Here is a 12701-nt window from a genome sequence, read left to right on the forward strand (position 1 = left end):
TGACCTAAAAATGAAGGAAGCAGACAAAGGACTGTGTCATGCAATGCAAACTTGCGCACCACCAGGACCAGTGTTTGGATGGGTAGAAGAGCCCTAAACACTCTCACCTTTTTCCTGTCCCAGCTGTAGGCCTGCACCCATACACCCAAAACATCACACAGATTTCTTAATTTCACCTGCAAGGGATGTGAGGGAGCAGCACTCCTGGGAAGCCAGGAGAAGTCGTGAAGGACAATCTCTCCCAGGGCTCTCAGGCAGTGGGGCATGTACAATCGGTGCTGTGTGCACCAATTCAAAACCATATCGTTTGAGACAAAGCCAGGGTCTGCCTACATTGATGCCCATGGTCACTGCTGCCGCTGGTGTTCCTGGCACTAACACTACCACCAATGAGTGCTGCCTGACAAAAGCAACCGCAGAAACCCTTTGCTATATTCCACCAAAACTGTTGGCTAATTCTGCAAACCTGCACTGAAACTGGAGTAAGTTAGGAAAATCAGTGTTCTCCTAACAGCTGCAATTGGCAAAGATCTCCAGTTTTATGCCCCTGGATGGTACAATCCACAGATGCTGTGCAGTGGCATTTGTTCAGCCCTGACTCATAGACAGATGAATGCCATGGAATGAATCACCAGCAGCACTTTCCGCAGTACCTAACGAGGTAGCTCATCCAAATATTGATCAGGCCCAAGCCTCTCTAGTTTCAAGATCTGACTTGCCATAGTCTAGGATGCTGTTCACCAGTGAAATTATGAATTTGGGAAGGGGGGCCAATAGTGAGCAACCAGGATGGCAAAACATCGGTTGGTGCATCCTTTGTCAATAGGAGCTACCTTCTGCCTGCTGTTAAGCTACAAAAATTACATGAACACTGCTGAAATGCAAGAGAAATAGCAACTTATTAACAGATAACTTTAAGGCAAATTAACAGAACCACTTTATAAAACATCTCATTCTGTTCAGTCTACTGCTGCAGAAGGTCATTAAGCCAAACACTAGTAAAATCATTTTGATCCATAACGGTTGAAAGGACAAACATTAAGCAAAGGATAATCACAAATTAGCATTCAGGACATCAGCTGAACATTGCAGGTGTTGTGGGAAGATAGTTCCTCCCTGCCTAAGCGCCTGGAAAAGCACGTTCTTCCCCTTTCCCCTCAGATGTTGGACACTCTGTGCTTGGTCAGCCGGCAGGGGATGCCTCTCAGGTGCTCATAGTCATGCACATGCTGCTGGGGCTCTGCTCGGCCTCAGGGCAGGTGGGCTGGAAATCCTTTGACTTTTGCTGCTAATGGCTGCATCAGCGTATAGGGAAGAGGCAGCCCTTCCTACCCTTCACTCTACCCAGCAAGGGCCCAGCCTGGGCCGGGCCCCAGCCCCAGCCTCAGGCCGGGGCCACGCCCAGATCCCAGGGCCAGGGCCAAGGTCCAGACCCAGGCCAAAGCCCAGCCCAGGGCCAAGGCCAGGCCCAGACCCCAGACCCACGCCTCTGCCCCACAGGCCCCGTCCCGCCCTCCCAGCAGGCTCCGCCTTCCTGCCGCTCCCGCCCCGCCCTCCCTACAGGCCCCGCCCCAGCCCCCCCCCCGCCCCGCCCACCCACCTGACCCCGCCCCTCCCGGCGACACCCCTCTCAGCGGGCTCTTTCTGCGCAGGCGCACTGTGCGCCAACGTCCACTGCCCCCTCGCGGCCCCTCCAGCCCTCCGCTAAGATGGCGGCCGCGCGCCGGCGGGGGAAGCGGAGGGAAGCGCTGAGGCGGCGAGGTGACGGCGGCGGCAGCAGTAGCAGCAGCGGTGGCGGCCGCGGGAGACAGTGACAGGTGCGGGGAGGGGAGGAAAAGGCGGCGGAGCGGCGGCGGCCGAAGCGCAGGTACCTCGGGTGGGCGGGTAAGGGGGTGGGGGAAGCGGCCGGCGCGGCGCCGCCCCTGCCCGGGCTGCGCCATCGGGAACTCCCCTCCGCTCCCCGCCCTGGTGCCGCTGCCCGCCGGTGGCGGAGATCGGACCGTTAGCCGGGAGAGCCGGCGGGGCCATGGCGGTGAGTAGGCGCGCTTGCCGACTCGAGGCGGCTGGCAAGCCGCCCCCTTCCCCTCAGCAGGGCGGGGAGAGGGGTGCGACGGGACGGGGGCAGCGCCGCCACCTGCCCCCGGTGCCGGGCGCGGCGGGGGCAGCCCGGCCCCTGAGGAGACGGCGCTGCCTGCGCCTCTCCCCGCGCCTGCCCTCCCGAGGGGGGCCGCGGAGCCGGCGCCTCCGCCCGGCGCCCCGCTGAAGAAACTTTCTGTCTTCTTTCCCGGGCTTCGCCGCCGCTCGGAGATGCCTCTCCCGGCCGGGGCGGGGGCATATTCCTGCTGTCAGCGCCGGGCAGCGGGGCTCCACGGGGCAGGGCTGCTGCGCGGCCGCCGCGGAAGGAGGGCGGTTGTTCGGGGAGGAGAAGAAGCAGATGCGAAGCGCGACCAGAACAGCTGAGCCGGCTGTGACAGGCGGGGAGAAGGAAGTGGTGGTTTTCAACACCTCTTTCTTGTTGTTGTTGTTGTTCTCCTGCTAAGCCGTAAAGGTTCCCTCGAAACTCCCAGCTAAAGGGATTGAGTGTTTCTGTATGTAGACAAATCTTCCCGAAAACACTATAATCTTCTTGCCGAGTGCTAGCAGAGGCATTCTTTCAGCTAGATTCATGCCCAGCTCCTCCTTTCCTATTATCCAAGATTGGTTTTAACCTAAACAGAAACTTTTTGTTGCTTCCAGGCAACTGGAAAGTGAAACCAACTAAAAGCAAAAATGAAACTTTTCAGCTGATTTTTATTGTGCGGAGTAAAGAAAATAAGCAGTAGAAACAAGGGAAAATATGTTGGGTAGGAGCAGATCATGCTTTATGAGTGGCATCTCAAGACGTGTTAGTAATTTGTTTAACCTTGTCAAAGGCAATTTATTAGCTACCTTGGGTGTCAAGTGTTATTCCAGAACATCTCACGTCATGAAGTGATTTCTGCGGAATGTTCTTTGTTTTTAGAAGTCTGTGTTTGATCAACTACATATCTGGTTATACATGTCTTAAATTATCATGAAGACTTCATATCTCAATTTTTTGCTGCTAAGTACCTGTTAACTTCTGTCTTAGAAGCTATAGGTCCCAGTCCTGCTAAGCTTTGAGCTTAAAAGAAACTATGTTGTTGTTACGGCCATGGGTAACTTTCTGCTTTACACAGCATAGAAATTTAACTGTAGCCATGATGTGAATCTGCATCTATAGATGTGTTTATATTCTGTGTCATGAAATAGTATGAATCACAGCAAGTCAGCAGTCCTTAAAATTCAGAAACTACAATCAATTTTTTTCTGCTTTTTTTTTTTTTTTAAATAAGGAAATGGTCTCAAATAATTAGAAAATTTAATCACATGAGTGGAGAAGTAGCAGATTTTCAGGTAGGGAGAAGGCTGTGTATGCATGTGAAAGTTGGAAACAGCTGAGTATCTATAGTACTCAATGTTGCAAGTTGGATAGAGTTCTTAATGGCTGGTGTTCCTACTAAGCATGGGGAACAGTAAGGGTGCTGATCCAAGTTTGGAAACACAGCATCTAGTTCTAGGTTCACTCTGTCTATACTGAGCGTATGCAAGTCATTTTGATGCATATGGATTGAATCTGGGACTTCTTCTGACAAACTACACCAGAATGGTTTTCTGGTGACTTTGGGGACGGAAAATTGACATGCTGAATCAGTTACATTGGGGCATCGGACACTGATTTTGGCAGGTGAAGCCTTAGTTAAGGGACAGATCCTTGTCCTCAGAAAGGCCAGGACTTGGTGATCGGTTGCGTAGGTCATTTGGTCAGGATGAGAGCAATCTTCTTTGAGCAGGGTCACAGGCTGACTACTGTAGATTATAATATTCAAACAGAATTAGATGAGTGTCTCAGTTTTTTCAGGGCAGATGGAGATCTTCTGAGGCTTTTTGCTGTATGACAAACTCTAGGCGTATGAGTTATGTGAGGCTCAGGGCATTACACACAATGCTTAAGTTATCTGATTTCAATCCATTAGTGGCATTTCTACCTTTTTCGACTGGTTTGTGAACTTAAAACTCCAAAGTTTTTGATTTTCATAGGCAATAATGTAATGGAATTGCAGAAACATCAATTATGTTTCAGACTAGTAACTAATTTGCTTTGAACTGAGTCTTCTGGATCTTGGGATACTTTTGCTTGTTGTTCTTTGCCTTGTGGCCGTTTAATTTTACTTGAATTTGGACCTATATCAGCTAACTCCGTGTTATGCTGATGATCATTTTGGCTCAAGATATCTCAGAGATCCTTCGTAATTGTTACTGCAACTTTAATTACTTAACTGAACACTCTTCTGCAGTGTTCTGTCCTGGGACTTACTGGGAAGCAAAAACCTTAAAGCCTGACTTCAGAAGAGGTACACTTTTTATCTTTGTCAGTACTTTCTCTTAAATAGTTTGAACTTGTAAATGCCTTTAGGCAACACACTAGTTTACCTTGCTGACAGGTCACTTCTGAAATAGTGTAATAGTGTATGCTATTGTAGATGTGTTGATCTCTAGAAATATTCAATGCTTGGAAGGTGTTAAGTGCTGGTGTTCTGATTGTCTATTGATACCTCTGTCAAAGTGGCAAATCCTACAACCTAGTCCAGTCACTGTTTTTGGGTGGATGAGGGGGATCTGGCAAAGATACGGTCTTGTTCATTTCCAGACAGACAGATACTAGAGAAGACAGTTTTTGTGAGGCTGCAGGCCTGCTTCCCAGACAGCATTGTTGTCTGCTGCCATTGATGTTCATTGTTGGTGCCTCTTGGAACCTGAGGAGTTCTTGTCTTCCTCCAGTATCCGGCATCTCTGTACATTTTTTTGACCTCCAGCTTCTAATTGTTATGGGATTTCTACTTCAATCTCTGCTAAAATGTCTATAGGTAACGTGCCGTGTTTCATCAGTACATTCCTGTCATCTAAAATGTGAATTGGCTTCTCTCAGTTATATCTGTCAGTAAGACTTCTATATTTTATCATCCTTTTCTTTAAGACTATTGACTTGGGGAAATTCCCAGGCAATTTGTAGCAAAATTCAACTTGGCTGCAGTTTATTGTGCACGAGTTGAATTGTGAACCATTGCTTTTCCTGTAGGACCAGATCTAGTAAAAATAGATTTGACTTGAACTGTCAACTCTTTAGCTTAACTAAAAGATACTGCCTGTATCTCAGGAAAGCGATAATAGTTCAGAATGAGTACGTTGCTGCTTTTTCTCTTCAGCAAACACAAACAATGTTTATTTTGCTCATGGGGCCAATGTTTCCTGAGCTACAGAAATGACCATTTTTTTGCTTGTTCTTTGCCATGTACAGTAAACTTTGAGCTTCCTTAATGCTGATGTTCACTTGATGCCAGTAGAAAAACATTATTAACCTTTTTTTTTACACTTGTCTATCCATAAAGTTTAGTGGTTTTGTTTATGTTGGTAATATTTTGGATTGTCATCCTGGGGTATGTATTTTGTAGGGCTGATGGGGTAGAAGGATGTTTAGGAAGTGTCTGTAGCATGTTTCTTGTAGGTTGTCATCTTTAATTGTTCCAATTAATTTACATTTAGTTTCAGATGGCACAAATGTTTTTGAAGTCGTTGTTGTTCTTTCTGCCCCCCAGAGATCTGGTCCTGTTCCAGCTGCTCACATACTCATGAGCCTGTAACCAGTGGAAATCTTGAGACATTTTTCCTAAGCTGTCATAGATGACTTTAACAAAATATAAATTGAAATAGAATTTGCTGTGCCCTTTTGTCAATAATTAAATAGAATTTTTAGCTGTTGTTTTCATGCTGGACTCCCCTGTATAATGAAAAGCCTTTTTATACTCACTTGCTAGGTCATGAACCCTTTCTTGTATTAATAATCTATTTGGTTAGAATAGATGCTGCAGAAACTGTTGATCTTCATTTTGATGGCATAGCTGTGTAGAGGACTGTGTTATTACTCTTTTTGAATGTATTGGTTTAGAATGCTTTTCTGTTTAGAGCTGTAGTACCTCAAGAATCACAGGATCATCTAGGTTGGAAAGGACCTTGAAGGTCATCTAGTCCAACTATTAACCTAGCACTGACAGTTCCCAACTACACCATATCCCTCAGCACTATGTCAACCCAACTCTTAAAACACCTCCAGGGATGGGGACTCCACCACCTCCCTGGGCAGCCCAGTCCAACACCTAACTACCCATTCTGTGAAGAAATACTTCCTAATATCTAGCCTAAACCTTCCCTGGTGCAACTTGAGGCCATTACCTCTTGTCGTATCACTTATTACTTGGTTAAAGAGGCTCATCCCCAGCTCTCTGCAACCTCCTTTCAGGTAGTTGTAGAGGACAATGAGGTCTCCCCTCAGCCTCCTCTTCTCCAGACTAAACAACCCCAGTTCCCTCAGCCGCTCCTTGTACGACATGTGCTCCAGACCCTTCACCAGCTTCATTGCCCTTCTCTGGACACGCTTGAGTAATTCAATGTCCTTTTTGTAGTGAGGGGCCCAAAACTGAACACAGTAATCGAGGTGCATGGGATCGAGGTGAATGGGATATCCTTGTGTTTTCCAAACCCTTTATTAAAACTTTTAACACCACGTTCATTGGTAGTGTCTTCACAGCACCTCTCAAGTTGAGTTAGACTGGACATACTTTGCCCTCTTTGTGTTTGTGGCTCCAAATAAACCTTCACCATCACTAGGCAAGCATGTTTTCTGGTCTCAGTCTCACCAGACCTACCTGTGTATCTACCAGTTTGCTTAACTGAATTTATATTTTTGTCTCCATGTAAGTTTTTGCTTTTTCAGGATGCGTGGACCATCTTCTAGTTATACTGTTTTGAAGTCAAAACATCACCTAGGTTAACATTGGTACCCTCTCTTTCAGTTTAGTATCTTGGCTGTCAAACACCATCCCAACAGCAGTTTGCAAAAGTTAAATAGAAGTGCTGAATATGCCTGTAGTGTACCTCCCCTCCAGCTTTGCTTCCAGAGTTGTTCCAAAGCAAGTAGAACGGATGAAAAGATAATGCTGCAAAACCTCTTCATTTATAGGCAATGGAAAATGTTGTACCTTGTTATATATTTAATTACTTTGAGCATAAAGAGTTGTCAAAAATTAAAATATATGCAAGTTTTCAATCCCAGTTTAACCAGTAGACCTCATTTTTGTAATCCATTAGTAAGAGAGAAGCACAGCACTTTCTAAGATGCGATAAATGTCTTCTGCTTTCCAGAAGCACTAAAACAGGTTCTTCTACTTCCTGGCAACATACAGGCTTCTATAATATAGTGCCAAAAAACTGCTTCACAATTACAAAAATTTACAAAATTGAATCAATACACTCCATGATTTGAAAAAAACTGTTTATCAAACTCCGGGAAATTGTCTGTAGGGAAAGCAAGAACGTCCAAAAGCATTTATACTGTGACAGGTGTGGATAGATAGTAACTTGATTGTGTAACTGGGAGTGAAAAGGAGTATGTGGTGCACAAATGTTAACTTTACCCTCTGCATGATAGTTCTCTCTGAGTTTGCTTCCAGTTTTTTGTATGTTGGTTGCATTTAAATGTGTGAAGCTCAGTTCTTAATGTCTTTAGATTTTTAATAACTTGAGGTGAAAATGAACTTAACAAAGCTAGAACTTTGCTGTTACTTGCAGTATAAAGTAAAAAAACCCTGTAGTTCACAAGTGTAAATACTTCCTTGTAAACGCTATTGAGTTTCCCCAATGTACAAATCCAATGTCTGTGGTAAACAAAGCCCAAGCTCTACTTACGTAAGATCCTACAAGCATGGGCTACTGCCAAGCTGCTGTCTCATTTTCCCTTGCTAATGTGGTATAGTCAATACCATATCTTACTCCTTTGATTACAAAGTAAATACTTCTTCTCTAACTTCCAAACTGCAGGGATTTGTTGTTCAGAGTTTGTTGTTCTTTTAATTGGAAGAACTGTATCTACTAGATGACTTGACAGAAGGAAACCGAGACATAAGCAACAGAATATCAAGTGGATTAGTTTTACTTTGGGGCAGAGGAACACATTTTAGATGGTGGTAGCCAATCAAGTAGTAGTGATCTGCAAAAAGCATGAGTGTAGCTGAAAACTAATTCATAAGCAGAAATTGAATGGATAAGAAGGTCCAACACAAACTTTGGAGACTTGCAGTGTCTTGGCAATGAGAGAGAACCATGACTATAACTATTCACTAATATTTCAAAATATCTATTGATAGGCTGTTAGAGGACTTTCTACAGTGAGAGTAAATATCATAAGCCACAAGAGTTATCATGCCTCTGCATATCCTGTAGAATGTATTAAAAATGTAAATGGGGAAGACCATACTTTAAGAAAACTATTTCTTTACCCATTTAGTCTAGGATGAAAGTAGATTGAAAATGTTGAAACACAGTACTAAGAAATGAGGACTAAAAGAAGCTGCGGAAGTAGTGACTGTTGACAGTGATCAGTCTTAGATACAGCTGAAATGTAGTTTGTTTTAATTTTTTCAGGCTTGCTAATAAGTTGACTGCCCGCATATAACAATATTAGTATATATGCACATTCCACTTGATGGCATTTCAATGGTAAGGATAAATTACCATAATTCAAGTAATATATCTTAAAAGTACTCCAGTACATTTAATTATGTACATCATGGCACTACAGCTTCAGATTAGTTTCTGATTTTGTGGCTTTATTTTTGTTAATGAATTGACAACTATTCAGTGTTGAACTTCGTGTGTAAAATAAGAAGCTGAGAGCAGCTTTGTCCTCTTGACTCAATTGGGCAACCAAACTAGTTGGTCCCATGTTGTTTTGAGTGACTAGAACTTTTCTTGGAGGATGCGGTGAAACTTGGGAGAAGGGAGTGCTGGTATCATCTAAGAAACCTGCTCGTGTTTTGCTGGTCTTCCCCTTCAATAGTTGCAGAGACTCCTCCGTTGGAGAAATCTTGCAGAGTAGCATATTCAGCTTGAGATCCTGTTCGACTACCCTGCTTTAATTTTTTTTATATGGCATGCAAGTAACTGCTTCAATACCATTGTGACCAAGTTTAACATCAGGGAAGCGAAGCACCTGCCAGGGTGATTGCCTCTTGATCTTTTTTACTATTGTGGTCTGGAGCTTCATGAATGCTATGCATTGACACTGGAAGAAGCAGTTCCTCCCTGCTTGTTCCTATGCTTGGCATTCATTTGTGTATTTGCATAAGTGGAATGGATCAGTAAAAATGACCAATTTTTTTAAGATTAATTTTAAACTACATTTGGCCTACAGTTTAATTCACTGCGTTGTTGCCCAGTTGCTTGCAGTGGTGCACATGAGAGCTGCTAGTATGATTTAGCAGAACTGACTTACAGCAGTTCAAAGTCTTGGTAAAAGAACATCTTTCAAATGTGTGTGTTAGCCTTAAAACACCTTCTTTTATGGTGGATTTTTACTCTTGGGAAGTAGTTTCCATATGCCTGTCTTGACTTGTCATGTTCTGTGCTATTATCCTGTTCCTTAGGGAGGCAGAGACCTACAGGTTTTCCAAAAAGGATCAGTGGAGAGAAATTTTAAAATCTGTTAGACTTACAGCCTCATTGATCCTATGTCATTTGGATAGCATAGTTTTCATTTTTCAGAATAAGCAGGAAAAAGCTGTTTCATAAGAGTTCTTTAGAAGCTGTTCATTCTGCTTGAATCATGCACTCTTTGTAGCTCCAACACCAGCAGCTGTCTCTGCAATAAATTTATCTCACTGACCAGTTGCCTCACATTAGTAAAAATATATCTGTGTTTTTAGTTTGCCTTAAAGTAAATCTATAAAAAATTACTTTGAAAATTTGTCCTCACTATTCATAGCTACCAAAAAGGGGGAGTCAATAACAAATGAGGAAGTAGCTTGATTCTTGGCATTGTGTTTGCTTGTTTTCTCAAAAAATAAGCATGTTCTTAAACAGAAATGAAGGCAAGAGTAATGGTTAACTGGCAAAGGCCAAGTTGTTTTTGAACCCATGTGATTTTCAGAAAATAAACTGAAGGAAATCCAGTCCTGGCAGAAGCTTAGAAGAACCTAATTTAGCTGGTATAAAAGTAAAACTAGGAAGGTTTAAGGAAGTTCTTGCGAGTAACAACAGTGTAAAACAAAACAGCCCCGTAGTTTAGATCAACATAGCATAAATAAAGTGGAATTGCGTTGGAGATCTTTATAAGTGGTGCAGAAAGTATGCTATGCAGTTCACTCTCCTCATTTCTTTTTGAGGATGCTTCCCAGGAGTATCTAAAAGGAAGTTGTTCCTGTAAGACAAAGGAGGGCACAGTGTAGCTCCCAAACAAGGTGTGGCAGTGAATCAGATGGATGTAGCTGTTAAAGACTGAGCATAAGTTTGCACCCGGGTGCTGACAATTTACTCATATATTTTTTTTAAAAATGCGCACTATCAAATTAGTTCTGAGTAAAATGAACAGATTAATTTTGATTTGTGATATGGTTGTACTTATCACTTCCTGAAAGTTACAGAACCAGTTTAGGCTTCTTTTCTTTGAAGGTATAAGAGGGAGGGGCAAATAGTTGGAAAGTACTGAATTCTTCTTGTGCAACAACAGCAAGTTATATGTACTTCATCCAGATAAGGACTGTGGATGCTTTTTTAAGGATCTGATGATAATAACATTTAAAACCAGAATGTGGTGTTTTCAGGTAGTCTCCATTGCACTGGTCTTGTTATGTACGGTCCAGCATTTAACAGTTTGTGCTGGACAGGATGAGGTGGTAAGTGTCCATGAGCATACTGTGCCTTTCCGGATGACTGGGTGTCTAGTTCTTCTCTGTGTAGTCTTCACCTTCAAAAGTTTAGTTTTCTACATCAGCCGCTAGTAAGAGCTTAGCCTCTTTGGCTCAGATTCAAAAACTACTGGCTCATAAATACGAATGCATTAAACTTGAACAGCTGGAGTGTTTCCAATTATCTACTATGTATTCTCATATAGGTTATAATACCCATGACATGAATGCATGAACTGCATTTGAAACTGCTCCTAAATCATTGCGGTTCACAACCTGGAGTATGAAGGTAACCTGAAGTATTCCTTCCCTATAATACGCTTAACTCCTGCAATGCAGAAGTTTACCGTTGTGTGGTACAGCTATTCTTTCTTTGAGAAGAACGGGCAGTAATTATTAGGAGTGAGTTAGATGCAATAACCATTTTAGCTGTTCAAGTGCAACTTGCATTTGCTCACCAATCAGTATTTTCCTCATAACAGCATTGCATTAATTTTACAACCTTTAGTGTTCACCTTCCAGTATGGTGGAAGTGACATAGTATGAAGAGAGATGTGTATTGTGTTTCTCAAAGTAGTCTGAGAATTATGTTTAGTGAGTGTCATGACACCACTTGAGAGCTACAGTTGCAGTATTTCCGTATTTATGGTAGAGGTTGTAGATTCTTTTTTCCTGTAGGGAGTTCCCATGCTTATTAAAACATTTTGTGTATCTTCATTTTTAATTCTTTTGATTTACAGTTTCTAGTGAATGTCAGACTTTGTTGATTTATTTTATGAAACTATACTTTTTTTATAATTTTCTTGTATTGCCTACCTGCAACTCTAGAATTAGAAAATTAGAATTAGAAATCTAGAACTGAAGGGAATAGCCATTTCAGTTTCACTTTACTTAAAAGGAGATTGTCAAATTAGTGAAATAGAAACATTTCACAGAACGCCTTTCTTCTAACAAAAAAAACCACTTCTCTGTTCTGTTGGAAAATGTTTTATCAGGTTTTCTAGGAAACACTTTTCTAAAATAGGAAAAATATGAGGAACAAAGCACACTTTTTTAAATAAGTTACACATTAATTGAAATAATTAGTTCAGAACTGAAAAAGAAAACCTGGTATACCATAATTGCCACATCTGAAACTGTGACTAGAAAATACGGTAAATGTATGGGGGGAAAAAATTAAAATCATTCTGCTCAGTCTGATTCTTAAAAACAGAAAACTCTTCAGCATGCTTCATAACTTTAATAGCTCAGCTACAACCTTATGGATCTCTGGGTAATTATATTCTAATGCATTTCTACAATGGCTACTTCACTGTATCTGAGCTTTTTCCAGTAGTGCATTAAGTGACATGACTAACATCTGTCGCTAATGCTTTGTTCTTCCCTCTTCACCCTAGGGATGCATTGGTGTATTTTGTTTCTAGAATTTCCCTAATTTCAGCATGTTTGGACATCTTGAGCACTTGTATTTGTCCAGTCTTACCTGATGACTTCTGAACCAGATGGCTGATTTGACAGATTGGAAGGAATCACAATAGTAATTTTTACAAGTCTCAAATTGTCAGGCAGGAGATATCTTTTAAGGACTGTAGGAAGAGTAAAGAATAAATTTATCTCACAGTAGGCACTAAAGAATGGACATGGTGAGTACTTATAAATGCCTCAATCACAGGAAAAGTTTAAATAGTAGTTTGCACCTTCTTGAAAAGAAGATTTGCTCAGATGTGAGTCTCTAAATAAAATAGGGCTTTATTACTTCAGCTGTTTGAAAGATACTTATTTTTAAAGTGCACCTGCTGTCTTCATGTTGGAGAAGGCAGAATCAAAGCATTTCATGCATTATGACTGGGTGAGGGTTTTATGGTCTTTTTGGTTCTGCAAGTTCAGTCCTTGTTCTTTGGCAAA

The 12701-nt window shown here is 42.3% G+C and overlaps 1 protein-coding gene across 7 annotated transcripts in view; it reads left to right on the top strand.

Annotated features, from left to right (window-relative positions):
- The first annotated feature begins 1621 nt into the window (after window positions 1-1621).
- FNDC3A (fibronectin type III domain containing 3A) overlaps window positions 1622-12701 on the top strand; it is a 125402-nt gene continuing 114322 nt past the window's right edge. For 2 of the 7 annotated variants that reach the window (XM_074859687.1, XM_074859690.1), the window contains exon 1: window positions 1622-1867. The gene's annotated coding sequence lies outside the window, so the exon portion shown is untranslated. Of the gene's footprint in view, window positions 1868-1946; window positions 2033-12701 lie in introns of those variants that run through there. The other 5 variants (XM_074859688.1, XM_074859692.1, XM_074859686.1 and 2 more) reach the window with 3 other exon arrangements.

The sequence above is a fragment of the Strix uralensis genome, chromosome 2 (genome assembly GCF_047716275.1).
Source record: "Strix uralensis isolate ZFMK-TIS-50842 chromosome 2, bStrUra1, whole genome shotgun sequence".
NCBI lineage: Eukaryota > Metazoa > Chordata > Aves > Strigiformes > Strigidae > Strix > Strix uralensis.